The sequence below is a fragment of the Callospermophilus lateralis genome, assembly GCF_048772815.1.
Source record: "Callospermophilus lateralis isolate mCalLat2 chromosome 11 unlocalized genomic scaffold, mCalLat2.hap1 SUPER_11_unloc_1, whole genome shotgun sequence".
In the NCBI taxonomy this organism is placed as follows: Eukaryota; Metazoa; Chordata; class Mammalia; order Rodentia; family Sciuridae; genus Callospermophilus; species Callospermophilus lateralis.
Genome location: NW_027510153.1, coordinates 3,851,352 through 3,867,627, shown reverse-complemented (window position 1 = coordinate 3,867,627; position 16,276 = coordinate 3,851,352). Strand labels below are relative to the sequence as shown.

The following is a 16,276-nucleotide window of genomic DNA, read 5'->3' as shown; positions in this document are numbered from 1 at the left end:
CATATATGAACACACGAATGGTTTGACTCTACTTTGTATACAACTGGAGATATGAAAAAAATGCTCTATATGTGTAATTTGAATTGTAATGCATTCTGCTGTCATATATAACAAATTAGAATAAAAAGATTCCAGAACGTTATCAGCACTTCATATTTCATGCCTTTGTCAGATCATTGAGGAAAGTCCCTATAACTTTAAGAAATATTTGAAGAACTAATAATCTTAAAATAACGCCAGAATTTATGAGTCTCTTTTCTGCCAGATACTCTGTTGATTGGAATACTGATATGGACCGAATTTTTAGTATCCACTCAGAAAATGGCTCTATTTTCACTCTGAAGCCTCTTGACAGGGAATCATCCCCTTGGCACAACATCACTATTACAGCCACAGAAATAAGTAAGTTGTCAACACATCTATCTGAATGCATTATCTTTTACTAAAATAATCAAGTAATGGCTTAAGTTGACTCTTTCTCTCCTGTAGAATGGCTACATTGTGAGAAATATTTTAGAGAAATTATTTCAAAAGTTTGGGGTTTAAGGATTATTGAATCACTCATTTATTTAAAATTTTATTTTTTATAATTTAGATTAGGATAGAAACATAATTGAATCTCATAAAAAATTATTAACCAATCTATAAAAATAGAGTAGTTCATTCTTATTGGTATTTTCATCTTATTATTGTGCTTTCCCTGTGGACCATGTTGATGTATTCATCAGCATCAGCTAAGAAAGTGAATACCCCAGAACTGATCTGTTGCTAAGCTACAAATGGGCAAGTGGTTTTAGTTCTTCTCTGTAAATGAGCCTGAAATCTTACACATGTTCTTGTTGCAGATAATCCAAAACAAAGTAGCCATATTCCAGTCTTCATCAGAATTCTGGATATTAATGATCATGCTCCAGAATTTGCCATGTATTATGAAACATTTGTTTGTGAAAATGCAAAACCTGGGCAGGTAAGTGAAATTATTATAAATTTAAAATAATTTTTTTTCTTTATGAAGGCAGATGACATTAATTTATTTGTAAGATTTTTTTCATGCCACTCTGTTCCTAGTTCCTTATTTACTTCTGTTTGATCTAACGAAAATTATTTTTTAAACTCTTTTTTATTGTCAATCTAATAGAATATAATAGTGAAAATTTATAACCAGGCATATAATAAATATTATATATATATATATATATATATATATATATATATATATATATATATATACAAAGTTCATATTTGGATTCATATTTAGGCTGAGTTATATACATTAAAGTATGGAGGTACATTATTAGATAAATGTGAAGTATAAAATAAAAATTTTCTCTTTTAACGAGAATAATGATAATTATTTATTTTTACATTTTTCTAATTTAAATAGCTCAATCAGGAGTTTTTGTTTTGATCTAAATCATATTTGTGATTTATAATATTCATATTATTGAAATAAAAAAATTGTTAATGACTTGTAAATTCCAATTACAAAGTAATGTTTCAAATATATCTAAAGTAATTTAAAGAAATGCAAAATATGCCCAATTTTTATTCAAACAGAATTTTTTAATACCACCAACTCTATATCTTCCTATCTATCTACTTGTATATCTAAAGAGTTATTCAGTTACTTCCTTTTTTTTAAGAGAGAGTGAGGAGAGAGAGAGAGAGAGAGAGAGAGAGAGAGAGAGATAATTTTAATATTTATTTTTTAGTTTTTGGCAGACACAACATCTTTGTTTGTACGTGGTGCTGGGGATCGAACCCAGGCAGCACGGATGCAAGGCGAGCGCACCACCGGTTGAGCCACATCCCCAGCCCTCAGTTACTTCTTTAAGGCAATAATAGGTAGATGGTAAGAATCATCGACAATTTCACAATGTCCATTTAAGAAAATACAATAGAAAACACTCATTCTTTTATTTCAATTGAGATTTTTAAATGTTTATGCCTCCCCCCCCATTCATTCACATGTTGAGGTTGTGAATTTGGAGAAAGGGTCTCCAAGGTAATAATTAAGGTTAATTGGGGTCATGAGAAATGTTGATCTGATATAACAAGTGCTCTTATGAGGAGCCATACCAGGGATCTCATGTTTTCTCTTTCTCTCTGAACTCACAAACCCAGGAAATGCCATGTGAATACTCAGAGAAAAGACAGCAAAACATAAGGCAGGAGGACAATTCTCACCAGAGGCCAACCATGTTGGCAAGCAGATCTCCAACTTCCAGCTTTAAGAACTTTGAGAAAACACACTTCTTTTGTATAAGCCACAGTCTGTAGCATTTTGTTACAGCATCCTGGCTAGGATGAAACTACTTTCCACCTTTCACATACACTCAAAAATTGCAATGGAAGCCAGGCATGGTAGCCTCTGCCTATAATCAAAGCTAATCATAGCTATTATCCTAGCTAATCCTCCTAGGATTCTGAAATTGAGGCTAGTCTTGGTAGCATAATAAGATGTCTGAAAAATAAATAAATAAGGTGAAGTGTTTTTTTTTTCTTTTTTGATTCACATAGATTTACTACATGCTTATTTCAGTTCAAAAACATTTTTCTTTTTCCACTTTGGTACATGATAATGGCCATGTTCTCAGTTCAGTATTGATTACTGTTATTTGATGTTTATTTTTTTATAGCATGGCCACACATTAATAAACTTACTAAACTACTTTTCTACTAATGAACATTTACTTAATAAGATCTTATTCTTTCAGAGAGCATCATAATAAGTACTAGAGTACATTATGCATTTTTACTTACTGGTATAATTTTTCTTTGTTATAAGCTTTGAAGTATGAATGATTAATCTATAAATATTAATAGATGCTGCCAAATATTTTCAAATATTATTTAAGGGATTCTTCTCACAGTTATGATTGCCTGTTTACTTGGATTACTCTAGATTTTAAATGTCTGTGAACTTCTAAATATCTCATGAGAGTTTAGTATAAATTTCTTCAAACTCATTTAAGCTGAATGTTTTCATAAATGTATGCTTTTTTTAATCTTCACACTTGTATCAGATTCCTGGAGTTTCCATGAAAAATTACCACATACTAGATGATTAGAAACTACAGAATAATTTTTCTCATAATTCTAGAGATTAAATGTCCAATATTGATCTGTCACCAGGCTATGCTCTCTCTGAAGGTTTTAGGTTGGATCTTTCCTTAACTTCCATGCTTCTTGTGGTTGCCATGATGTTGTGACATTCCTTGGAGTGTGGACTTCCAATCTCAACCTCTATCATTACATTGCATTCTTTAAATTTTTTTTAATTGTAGTTGGACACAATATCTTTATTTATTTTTATGCGGTGTTGAGGATTGAACCCAATGCCTCACACGTGCAAGGTGGGCTCTCTATCAATGAGCTACAGCCCCAGCCCTACATTGCATTATTGATGTAAATCTTTGTGTATTCAAAATTGTTTTTTTATGAGGACTCCTGTCATTGAATTAGAGCTCTCACTCATCCAGTAAAATTTAATTTTTACTTGATAATATCTGCAAAAAAGTTTGTTCCAATTGTGATCATATTTATAGGTAATATGATTTAGGACTGGAATTTATCTTTTGGGAGCCACAAATGAATCTACCTGAATCAGTAGGTGTTCTTTACTTATTTATGTATTAGTGTGCTATCTTTTATTGATTCATATGAGTTACTGATACATACTAAAATTAGATACAAAGTATGATTGATAATAATTATGATTATTTAATATATATTCTTACTGTTTCATTAAATCAACAAAGATAAAAATATAATATAGTTCCTAAAACATAAAGCCCACCAAATCATTTGAAGAACATAAGTCATGCAATTAATGGGCCAAGATTTTTTAATGTTTAAGAATAGTTCTACAAATAAGATTTATTATTATTATTCAGGATCAGGAGGTTGAGCAATAATACTAAATGTTTTGTGATTTTTTTAAATATTGTGCTTCAATTTTCTAAGGAAAAAAGATTATTAATTTTGTATTAACAATTGTGCACTTTCAGAAGCCTCATACAAAGAAACACAAGGTCACATGTTAATCTATCAATAAAATGAATGAACTCATATGTAATATGAAGTTAAAGTAGAAGAGTATTGGCTAGGTGTTGTAGATGGTATGGCTATAATAGGTACACAAAAAACAAAAATGTTTAAAATCATTGTGAAATTCAGTAATAGTTCACCACAGAATATTGGACTAGTACACCTGGAAATGGCACAACTGTTTATTTTTCTAGAAGAGAAAACTGAAAGTAAGCATAATTACTTGCCTTTAATTTCATATCACACAGATGGCAGAACCAGAATGAGGAAAACAGAACATTGATATGTAGCTTGGTGCCTTTTGGTTATGAAGTTCTCAATTGGATTTTCCTCCCAAACTAGTGCTTGCTGCTCCATCTTCCTTTATGGCACACTTCAGAATTATTATGGCTCAGCAAAGAGGGTCCTGATTTTGCAACTTCCACAATGATTTCACAATACTTGAGAAGCATTTCTTTTTATGTATTTATCTTTGCAAACAACATTAAAAGAAAGGCAAACAATCTGAATTAAATATGCAATATGTTTCGATAATGCACATAGCTGTAAAATCTTTTTCTTTATGATCCTATGCGATGAAGAGTTCACTTGTCTGGAAACATATTAATAGTATTCTTGATTTGGAATTGTGGTAAAAAGTTATATTTTTAAAAGGAATCTTGTATGATTTCTTCCTTTGAGAAAACATTTTCTAGTGAACAAAAGGGGTTAGGAACCAAATACTAATAAAATAGGCTGGTGCTTTACAAGACGACAAAAGAGGATACTTATTGAACTGATCACATCTTTGTTTGTTTGATTTTTTTAAGTTCATTGTTTCAGTGGCAATTTAACAGATGATGAAGCATTGAGAAGCACTGACAAGCAATAATGATAGACATTTTTATTTATTAATTAAATATTATCTTTAACAAAACCTTTACAAAACACCTTGGAATGGTTTACTAAAAAGGACTTTTTTTGTTTCTTAAGTTTAGTGACAAACTCAAAATTCAAAGCATGAATGCATGGATTTAAAATATTTCTTTAATTAAAAAAGATGACTACTTTTAGTTTTGTTTTGTTAAATATATGCATTTGTTTCGCTTTCAGCTGATCTGTCAGTGTTATGGACAATGATGACCTTCCCCGAGGTCACAAATTCTTCTTTGAGCCAGTACCAGAATTTCCTCTCAATCCAAACTTCACTATTGTAGACAATAAAGGTAATAGAAAAAATTTTTAAAACAAAAACTTTGAAATCTTAAGATGAAAAACTACAAAAGTGTGAAATATTTTCAATTTCTCCCCCAGATAATACAGCAGGAATTATGACTTGCAAAGATGGGTACAGCCGCAACAAAATGACCACCTACCAACTTCCAATTTTAATTTTTGACAATGATTATCCTATTCAAAGCAGCACTGGCACACTCACTATTCGGGTGTGTGCCTGTGACGATCAAGGGAACATGCAAACCTGCAATGCAGAGGCCTTGGTCCTCTCAGCGGGCCTGAGCACAGCAGCTCTTATTGCCATCCTGCTATGTATGTGTCCTCATACTTCTCAGTAAACTATGCCCTTCTCAATGCTCAGTGAACCCATAATTCTCTCCTCCATTGTCTAGGAATTGTGCACAAAGTAACACTCTCCTCCAGAGCTAATGGTGAAGTATTTTAACATTTATCAAAATTCGCTTTTCCGTGAGAAAAAAAAAAAAGTAATTCTAGCTTTTATCTGTGTGGTTAGTTTAAGTTTTCTAGAGGTCAATAACAGAGAAAGTGCTTGCGAGGGAAATGCAATAAATTATGTTATTTGCAGGTATCTATGTTACAATGTACCCCACTATCATGTATAGTTACAATGTACTCGAAAAAAACATTAAAAAACACAAATATAAAACAAATGCTACATACATATTTTTACAAAATTTTATAGCATTAACTGTTATTTCTCTGATTATGGTTACTTTGCAAAGGGCATTTGATTTAATAAGCTGATCTAATCGTTGTATCAACTTCATCAGGTAAAACGTTTATACTTGTACCGAATGGTTATGTAACATGCAAAAATCACTCTTCAGAAAGTGTTTTTATACTGGCATTAAAATAGTTGAGTCTATTTTAGAATACTCTTTTCTGTTATTTTCAAAACTGAAGATTGTTTTATCTTTACAAATAATATTACTAACAAATATTTATACTTATATTTATATATGCCAACAAATACATACATATTATCTATATAGATATAGATATACATATACATACGTACATACCCACACAATTGGCAAATTTATAAAAGTTGTCAAAATAGGACATTTTCCTCATAATACTTTCTATATATAGATGCAATGCACCAAATTAAAAAGTTAAATTTCAGTTTTTAAATATCACTGTGACCCTGTGGTATACTTACCCTGCAATATTTTCTAAATAAATTTGTGCCTCCAGTAGCAAATGTTTTATTTGAGCATACACTAACAGTACAACAATTTAATTCAATTAAACAGTTGTTTCACTGCAAAACACTCCAAAAAAATATTTCCATCAAATATTCATCCAAAATTTTTATGCATAGGGCAAGAGAGTAAGCCAAATTTATATTCTAATGCTCATATATGCTGGCTTCTTTTCATTGCAAATCCTTTCAAGCTATCTGGATGAAATACCTTTGGCCAGATATCCTTGCAGGACTTCACTGGGGGATTGATGAAAGTGAGGAGAAAACATTTGTCTCAGTTAAGATGATCCAACTATCTAGAAAAAAAAAAGTCTCCGAGATGAGAACACAGGCACTGCCACCATAACCATGAGCAGTTCCCATCCTCACCTGCTTCTAGAAAGTTCAGGTCCTCTATAAAATATTTTTGAAGCCCTGTGAAGATTTAAATTTGGTTTACCCTTTTAGCTCTTACTGATTTTATAGCTTAGACAGTTTTCCTAATTTAAAATGAGGTAAATATATGTATATTGCAATTTATAAAATTTCTATATTAATGTAGTACACACACAAAGCTATTTATTCACATATGATAGAACAAAACATCCACCAAATATTCTGATATTCAGATACAATCATTTAAAACATTTTTAAAAAAAATTTTGCTATGCAGAAATCCTAGAAAGTTTTTATTATTATTCTGAAAAAAAAAGAATCTGTCACCATTCTTCCTGGAGCAATATAGAAGACACATATTTATTTTTCACCTTCCCAATATATTACTTAAATATGGAATGATTGTGTATCATTTAGTTAAAATTGCTTGTAATGCAGGTTTCATTATCAAAATTACTAAAACATTCTTGCTGTTATTTCAAGTCTTTATAGTAATGGCCAGACATAGTTACTGCATTTCTATAGTTAAAAGTTAGCACTTTGTAAGACAGAATGGGAAATATTTCACATCTGTGCTGATAATTTTGAAGAAATGCAGTCCTTAGTTTCTCTCTATGCTGGTGGGGGCATAATTAAAACTTTAGGACAGAGCTTTATAAAAGTTTTTATTCCCAGTACCACTTTGACAGTCTGATGAATCTTTTTAATTTTTTTCAGAACAATTTAAATAGTTGAGAGCTCTGGGATGTAGCTCAGTAGTAGAGTGCTTTCCTGGCATGCTTGAGGCCCTGGGTTCAATTCACAGTACTGCAAATAAGTGAATCTATAAATATATAACTTTATAAGAAGGAATCAGAAGAAAATAAGATGTCTAACTAAATTCAAGAAAAAAGCAAAAATCAGAATTTGTTTGCTTATTGAATTATTCCTTTGTAGAGGAAGTTTAAATATAGTTTGAGGATAGCTGTCATACTTGAAATGCAATATAAAGTATCTGTGATTTCTATTGGTTTAATAGTCACAAAAGCTGCTACTATAATTTTGAATATTATTTACTATGGCAAGAAAGGAAAAACATGCTAAATTATAGTTTCAGCTTACTAAAAGTGTTCAAACATGTTTCATCTTTCTTTATCCTAGCTTATCTGAATTCCAATTCCATATCCTTAATTATTAACTTTAATATAGGAAATGAAGAAAATAATTTTTTTTCTGCCAAAAGAGAAAAAGAAAACTGTAAAATGTCTCTCAAATCTACTTACAAATTTCAGTAAACATTTATAGGTAAACTTTAAGATAAATTTACTATATGATTATTATGCTATTTACCAAAATTAAAGAAATTTAAAATTATTCTTAAATATTAAAATTAGAAAGAACTGTTTTTTTCCTAGGTATGGCTCAATTTTATGGATGTTAGATCTATGTGGGACTCAATTAATCTTTTTATCCTTTTATCCTTTTATAGGAGCAAATACAGATATATCTCATTTATACAAAATAATTATTTTTTAAAAAATGTCTCCAAGATGATCCTGAACTCAACACCTGAAGCTCTTTCTGATGAGGTTAACTTAAGATGCTTCTAATTATTTTTATAAAAGTCTATTAATTAGGAAGAGCAAAGGAAAGCATGCTGGCCAATATAAAAATGACATTGGACAGGCCTTTATATTAACAAGGAATGTTAATTTTTAAGAAAATATTTTCTTATACAATGAAACAAATAATTTTGTCAATATATTTAACTGCTCTCAACTAAAGTAAATGTAGCTGTTATTTATCTGAAGTAATATTTAAATGTTTTGGAGAAGTTTTCTTTCATTAGTTCTTGTGTAACTTATATGTAAAATTACAAAGTTGGTCTCTTTACAATAGAAGATATATATTTTGGAAATCACAAGGAGTTTTTTGTTTTCTTAAAATGAATTTTATTGACTATAGCATATATTTGTTGAGAAAGAGTCATTGCCAAACAAATAAATAACAATTTAAGTACAAGTTCTCTTGCTATACATAATACAATATACTATATGGGAAAGTCCACAGTTAACTTTAAAGCAAAAGTATGTAAATAATAACAACATACAAGTAGAGAGAACACTATTAACAATTTAGTTTCAAAGTTTGAATGCAACTCTTTAAATCATGGAAGTCCTTGCTAAAGAAAATATTTAAGCTGTCATGATAATATTTAAGATAGGTACCAGTTAAAGATATGCTTGAGCTTAACTATTATAATGCAGCAGTTGGAATTTATTTCAAATTTTGAGCAGACATTCAAAACCAGATCAATTAAAGATTTAGTAAAATGGCCCAATTTGGAATAGGATTAAATCAGTAGTTCATACATACTAATGTTCTTATGTGTGCTTATAAACACACACACATAATATAAGACTATAATGCAAATATAAGCATATATTCATCTCTAGATGAGTAAATTATTTGTATATATTGCCTTGGGTCATTAAGAAAATATTTAATAGCTGCAAAAATTCTCTTGAGATAAAAGGAACTGGTGCTTCAACATGTCTGTATTTGGAATCATATGTGCATTCTCAAGGAGTGATGTGTCAAATTAAACAATATTTTTCAATATCAGAGGCCCACAGAACTTAAAAATGAATTGACCTTGTATTATCTGCTTTTTATCAATTTACTGCATCCATTCATTGGCCCAAGGCACTCTGTGCTTATACAGAATACTCCTCCTGCCAATCAGTCCCACAAACTTCCACACACTGAAGTATGCATGCTGTTTTACCTCGCATCATGAAACCTCACTATTTTCTCATGTTTTTAATAGTTTTAGTCGTGCTGTTTGCTGCATTGAAGAGACAAAAAAAAAAGGAACTTCTCATAATTTCAAAGGATGATGTCCGCGACAATGTTGTGACATACAATGACAAAGGCGGTGGGGAAGAAGATACACAGGCTTTTGACATTGGCACGTTAAGGAATCCAGAAGCAAGAGAAGACAGTAAACTTAGAAGAGATGTAATGCCTGAAACTATTTTTCAGATAAGGAGGACTGTACCCCTGTGGAAAAATATTGATGTACAAGATTTTATCCATCGAAGATTGAAAGAAAACGACTCAGACTCAAGTGCACCTTCTTATGATTCACTGGAAACCTATGCCTATGAAGGGAATGATTCCATAGCGGATTCACTCAGTTCCTTAGAATCCCTCACAGCTGATTGTAACCAGGATTATGATTACCTTAGCGACTGGGGTCCTCGTTTTAAAAAACTGGCTGATATGTATGGGGGTGATGAAAGTGACCAAGACTAAGCATATTACTTAATATTAGTGGAACTGTCTTCGTTACTAGAATGAGTGGCCTGCATTCTCCTCCTTGGAGGAATTTTTTCAAAAATTGAAATTACAAACAATACGTAGGTGTTGTCTTAGTAAGGGTTTGCTTAACCAGTAAGTTTCCGTGAAAGAATATGAATGATATAGATTTTAAAACAATAATAATAACCAGTTCACCCTCTTTGCCTAATAACCTTGGAAGGAAATTATATGACATTAATAATCAATAAAAAATATTTAAAAGGCTTTTTGTGCCTTAGGTATGAAAACTTTATAAATGCTTTCTTAACTGACTTTCAGTCACCTTTACTATTAAATTAAACATTGTGCAACGGCTTTGTAAAATAATATAGAAATTATATATCGCTGATGAAATAGGAATGACTACTACTGCTATATTTATTTAGTTGAAGAATGTCTTTGTGTTAATTCATTCATATTTTTATAAATGTATATTTATATTTTTGTATTTTTGAAATAAACTAGTATTTATAAAAAATAAATTTCATTTTATTTAATCCATAGAGGCAGTTCTGATCTCACTTAAGACATGAATGCTTTACATCTTTAAGTGTAAAGTATGATTTACTCAGGGAAAAAGCAGTTAAGTTACTGCTTGGAATTTGGTACTAAAGTGAGGTGGAATTATAAATGAACTTTGGTATGAATTGTTATTTGTTGTTTCAATTACTTAAATATTGGCAAATGTTTATTGAACCACTGAAGTCTATGCATGGAAGAATATGAGATACTTTTGAAATATAAAGAATTACATAAACACATATATATATATACACACAAAAATATATAGTTGTGGATAATAAATAAATTAAGTTTTTTTCAAGTCTTTATCAACCATTGGATTGTATTTATAGTAAATGAAATGTCAGTGATCTTATGTAGAAGAGAAAAACCTTAATCTCTCTTCTTTGTTTTTGTTGTTTGGGGCGGGGCTCTGATTGAATAATTCATGAAATACTTGGTGAGTCTGGGGTAAAAATTTAAAATGAATATTGGCAAACTATAGGATGTTTACAAATTAATTATTTTACTGTTGCTAAGAGTTATGTATTTGAGGGAATACTGAAAGAGCTAAGGACTTGTAGAAAAAAATCTAAAAGGTGCTTAATAAAGGTTAAGATTGTCTAAAGAACCAAATATAGGCACACTAAGACATAGGCAAGAAGAAGGAAAAGGTTCCTGCATGAAGATCATTTGCAAATCTTTGAAAGACTGCCATGCAGAAAACTTGACCTTGCATTATCTGCTTTTTATCAATGTACTGACTTTATCAGCATGTGAAACCTAAATCAAAATAGTCACAGGGAGACTATACGCTATTTTCTCTGGCAAATATTATTTGTTTTCTTTAATTATTCATCTTTTAAGGAGCAAATGCATGACAATGGTGATTCACAGGTGGAATTAATAAGGGAGAAATTGACATGTGACTCTTCTGTTGTCAAGACTGAAAATAGTAAATATTTCACCAATTGCAAGCAGATAGGTATGTGTTATTATGTAACTCTTTTGGAAAATTTCTGAAAACTAACTCAATAACTTCATTAGCAACAGCTACTACACACTAAACAGTCAACTTAATGTTTAAATTTTTACGAGCACCACAATAAACCAGGGTACCTTCAAGTTGTAGACTTAAATTGCTGTGAAATAGTCACACTGATACCAGATAGAATAAGACAGAGCAAATTTTAAACTTGATATTTTAGCAATGTTAATTCAACTACCATTTTCTGTGTCAATTAACTTATGAGTTAGTATCAGAGTTTTCTCTTTCCTTGATTATGAAATTACCAATATACCATTTATAAAAAGAAAGTACCTAACAGATTTTATATTTAATATACTTAGCAGATGCTCTAATCAGAATCTAATTTAATTAAATAAATTATTAGATCTAACTCTAGCATTTCCTAGAATTTTTCAAAGATGTTCAAAATTTCTTTAGCAAGAAAGATGAATTTAAGAGACAGAAGGACAAGGTTTTAGTATTTTCGTGTTGATAAACTAAAGAGAAATATTTAAATTTCTCCAGAAAATACACATAATAAGATTCACTATGCATGGTATAAATAATTTTATGTCACTAAATGCATGCAATATATCCAGTAATATGAGTTTATTATCACTGGATTTCCATGGACTGTGTATTTATTAAATTGAAGCATATTTATTCCTTATCTTTACTTACTTGTTAAATAAAACAATTAATTAGTTTTGAATATGTAAATGTAAGATAAATTTAAAATCATTTGAATAGTTTCTACCAGATATAATTAAAACATTATTTCACTATTTTATTTAGAATGTTCAATAATTTTCAGAAAAAAAAATGTATTATATCTGGGTATGCTTCAATGTGAATCAATTATCTACATTATTCAGAGCAAACATTATTTGTTCATCGTTGCTCTCAGACATATAGACTAGATCCCAATAACGCAGATATCACCCTTATATAAGTAAATAAAATGGCATAACAATTAAAAAGCAAGCATACAAATAAGAAAATAAAGAGTGACAGTGACTCCTAAGCACTAAGGTGGATGTTGACCACTCCTCCCTTGTTTTAAGTAAAACTGACTTTTCAGGATCCTTTATTATTTTGATGATTCTTTTATTTTACTTGGTCTTCTTAGCTGGTTCCTTCTCTTTTTTTCAGTATCTTGAAGTGTTTCTGACCCTAGTCTTTTTCTTTGGTGTTTCAATTCTGGCCCTTAGTCATCAGATGCAGTCTCCCAGTTATCATTTACATCTATATTTATATTTCAACTGAGATATATATCATTCAGTTTGGAGCTCTCAAATTTACACTTCCCTTCTTCACCTCCTTCTAGTAAAGCATATATCCAAATAGCTATTCCACATTTCAAATAAACATTTCAAAATTAATGTGTCCAGATTTTAGCTTTTAATCATCACATCTATATTTTCTGTACCATCACCCTGACCCACAACAATTATACATGTCTAGTGGATGGCAGCTCACCTGATGAGAATTCTATGATGATTACCCAGAGCAAAGGAATTGGGTTATCTTTTTCTTGCATTCTGTTCTCACCTATAGTACTTTTGATCACATCTGCTACCAGAAAGCTAATACTATTATCTAGCTTATTGCAATATTAAGAACTCATTCTTACCAGCTGTGCCCCTACCATCTATTTTAGTTTACACACATGTATACATACATATTTTTTTTATTTTTCTTTTTATTTAATTAGGAAAGTCTGAGCATCTCTTTTCTCTATAAAAAACTTGTAGGTTGTTAATTTGCAGTGTAAGTCTTCACCATAATATCTAAGGACCTATCAGATTAGGTTTGCATTACCTCTCTGATCTTACTTCTATTTCATTAACTCGTTTCATCTCAGATATTCTGAGCTCCTCAAAAATGCCAAAGGACAAATGCTATTGCACAGTTTGATCATTCTCCTTGGAACAATCTTTCTGAAGCTATCTCTGAAATTAACTTTCTAGTTATTTTAAATTCATTTTCAAGTTACAGGTTTTTAATGGGGACTATGTGAGACAGTCTATTTAAAATTGCAAACTCATACCCAATTACCCCTTTCTCATTTTTAAAAGTAAATATTATGAAAAGGACATATAATGATTCAACATAACATATGTTTTTCATTTAAATTTTTGGTTTGTCTATATCTATCAGAAAACTTTGTCATTTGGGGCAACAATTTATAAAATTTATACCTTAAAAACCTCAAAAATGTCTAAATTAGTGTCTCCTATCTTATTGAAATGCAGCAAATATGTGTAAAATGTTTAATACAAAACTCCAATTTTTTATTGGATAAGATACTGCAAATAGGAGACATAAAATAAAACAACTGAACAAGACAACACAATGTTCATAATAACCTAAATTGTTAAATCAGAAACGTATATTTTTTCAAAAACAGCTTCACTCATTTAATATTTCCTTCAATAGTTTTACCTTCTAAAATAATATAGTAATGGAATTTTACAGGGTTTCAGACAATCTATCCCACTTGCTGAATCCAAACACCAGCCAATGCAAAGAAAGGATGAAATAAATAGTCTTCTTTTCTTCTTTTCAGCAAATGTAATTACTGTTACAATGGGCTTGTCATTGGACTGTCCTGGCTATTGTCTTGTACATGTGTAATAGAATATGAGTTCTGGAAAATGAACAAGTCCAAAGGAAAATACATATTTTATTTTTTAAAAAACATTTTGGGGCAATCACTTATATGAAGTAGAAACATCAGCTGTTGAAATTTAAAATCTATGTGGACAAAATAGCACCTTGGAAATACTAGGCCTCATCTCATTTACAGTCTTTTTTTAAAATAGAATTTTGTTAACATAAACATGTTAAAAAGTATAAGTTACCATATTGTTTCTAGCACTAAAATTTAGGACACTTTATCTATAAATCATTTATTTTATTTTTCTTGAAGAATCTACTAATGAGGTTAAGCATTTTTTTCTATATGCATGTCCCACACAAGGAACTATAAATTTCTAGTTAATTTCTCTGAAACTTTTCTTTAGATACGTTATTTTCTCATTATTTCTAACAAATAAATTATTTTTCATAAATAAGAAACTTGTTTTTTCATGATAATAAATTTCAGTGAACTATAATTATCTATGCTAAAATTTAGGGTTTCTCTGTTGTAGTTCGTTTTGTTTTCTGCATGTTCTTAGTACTAATTCCATACCAAATCCTATGTCATTTATTTTACCTCCTCTCTAGCATTTCAGGTACAAAGAAGTATTCACATTCTTGAAGTTTATATCCTTAGTTGACCTACCTACTCCAATCTGAGAAGGACAGTGGTCTTTCATGCTGGTGCTGTTTTCATCCTGCTATCAATTCCCACCATCAGCTTGGGGACTCCCATCATCTATCTCTTCTTCAGGGCTGGAATCCAGAGCCCCAACTCCCATACCAGCAGTTTCTGTTTTCTTTCTTTGTTTCTCCTCTTGACTTAATATAGGTGGGGTATTCCTTAAAATAGTTGCAAATAGTTGAAGCAAAAAGTTTTTAAGATTTTGAAGTTTTTCCAATTTTGCAATATCTACATAAATTTTGCTGTTTAAGTGTCCCTAATCCAAAAATTTTAAATCCAAAATGCTATAAATATGAAATTTTCAACACTCAAAAATGTTGGAGATTTGAGATTTTCAACCTGAGTAATATAATTCACACTTCACATATTTAAGATGATGTTATTGCTTATTTTTTCTGTAGAAATTCCATCACATTTTAACTGAATAATTCCTTGACAGTTATTGGATCTTTTTGCTCTGACAATATTGGCTACCCTGAAGTTTCAATTGTAAAGAATTTATTTTAATTCTTTGATGACTAGAAATTTCTTTGATATTATTTACACACACTATTTCATAATTTATGGTATTTGCTTGCTCTTGGTAACAACTAGGCATTTAACTTTGTAACTTCTATTACATAAAATTAACAAGAATTTTTAAAAATGTAATGAATGCTATTACCAATAAAAATCTCAATATTTTAATTATTTTCAATACAATACATTATTCTTATTAAAAACCCTCTATGTAGAAATTATAAGAAAATATATTTACAGGTAAATATACTTGGGAGAGAAATGTAAATATTCAGATTTGTTTTTCTCCTATTTATTTTTATCATATTAATATAATACTACTTTTCAGTACTCAACATTTCAAAATCCTTTGTCCCAAACATGAAATTTCATTGATAGAGTCTTAACAAGTGAATGAGTAATTTATTTAATAATTTTTTTAAAAAAATATTTTTATTCATTGTTGATGAATTTTTAAATTTTATTTATTTTTGGTAGGTGTTGCTGAGAATCAAACCCAGTGCATCACACATGCTAGGTAAGCGCTCTACCACTGAGCAACACCTCCAGACCAATATTCAATAATTTTATAAATCTTTATTAAGTGCTAGTATTATAAAAAATGATGTGAGAATTAGAGTTAAATTCAGCAAAACAAATAAACACAATTATCTAAAATTAAAGTTGTATTTTATGTGTATATACACACACATATATGTGTGTGTATAGT

At 30.1% G+C, this 16,276-nt stretch overlaps 1 pseudogene; it reads left to right on the top strand.

Moving 5' to 3' along the window:
- LOC143385945 (cadherin-9-like) overlaps positions 1 to 10,381 on the top strand; it is a 151,864-nt pseudogene extending 141,483 nt beyond the window's left edge.
- Positions 10,382 to 16,276: the final 5,895 nt, after the last annotated feature.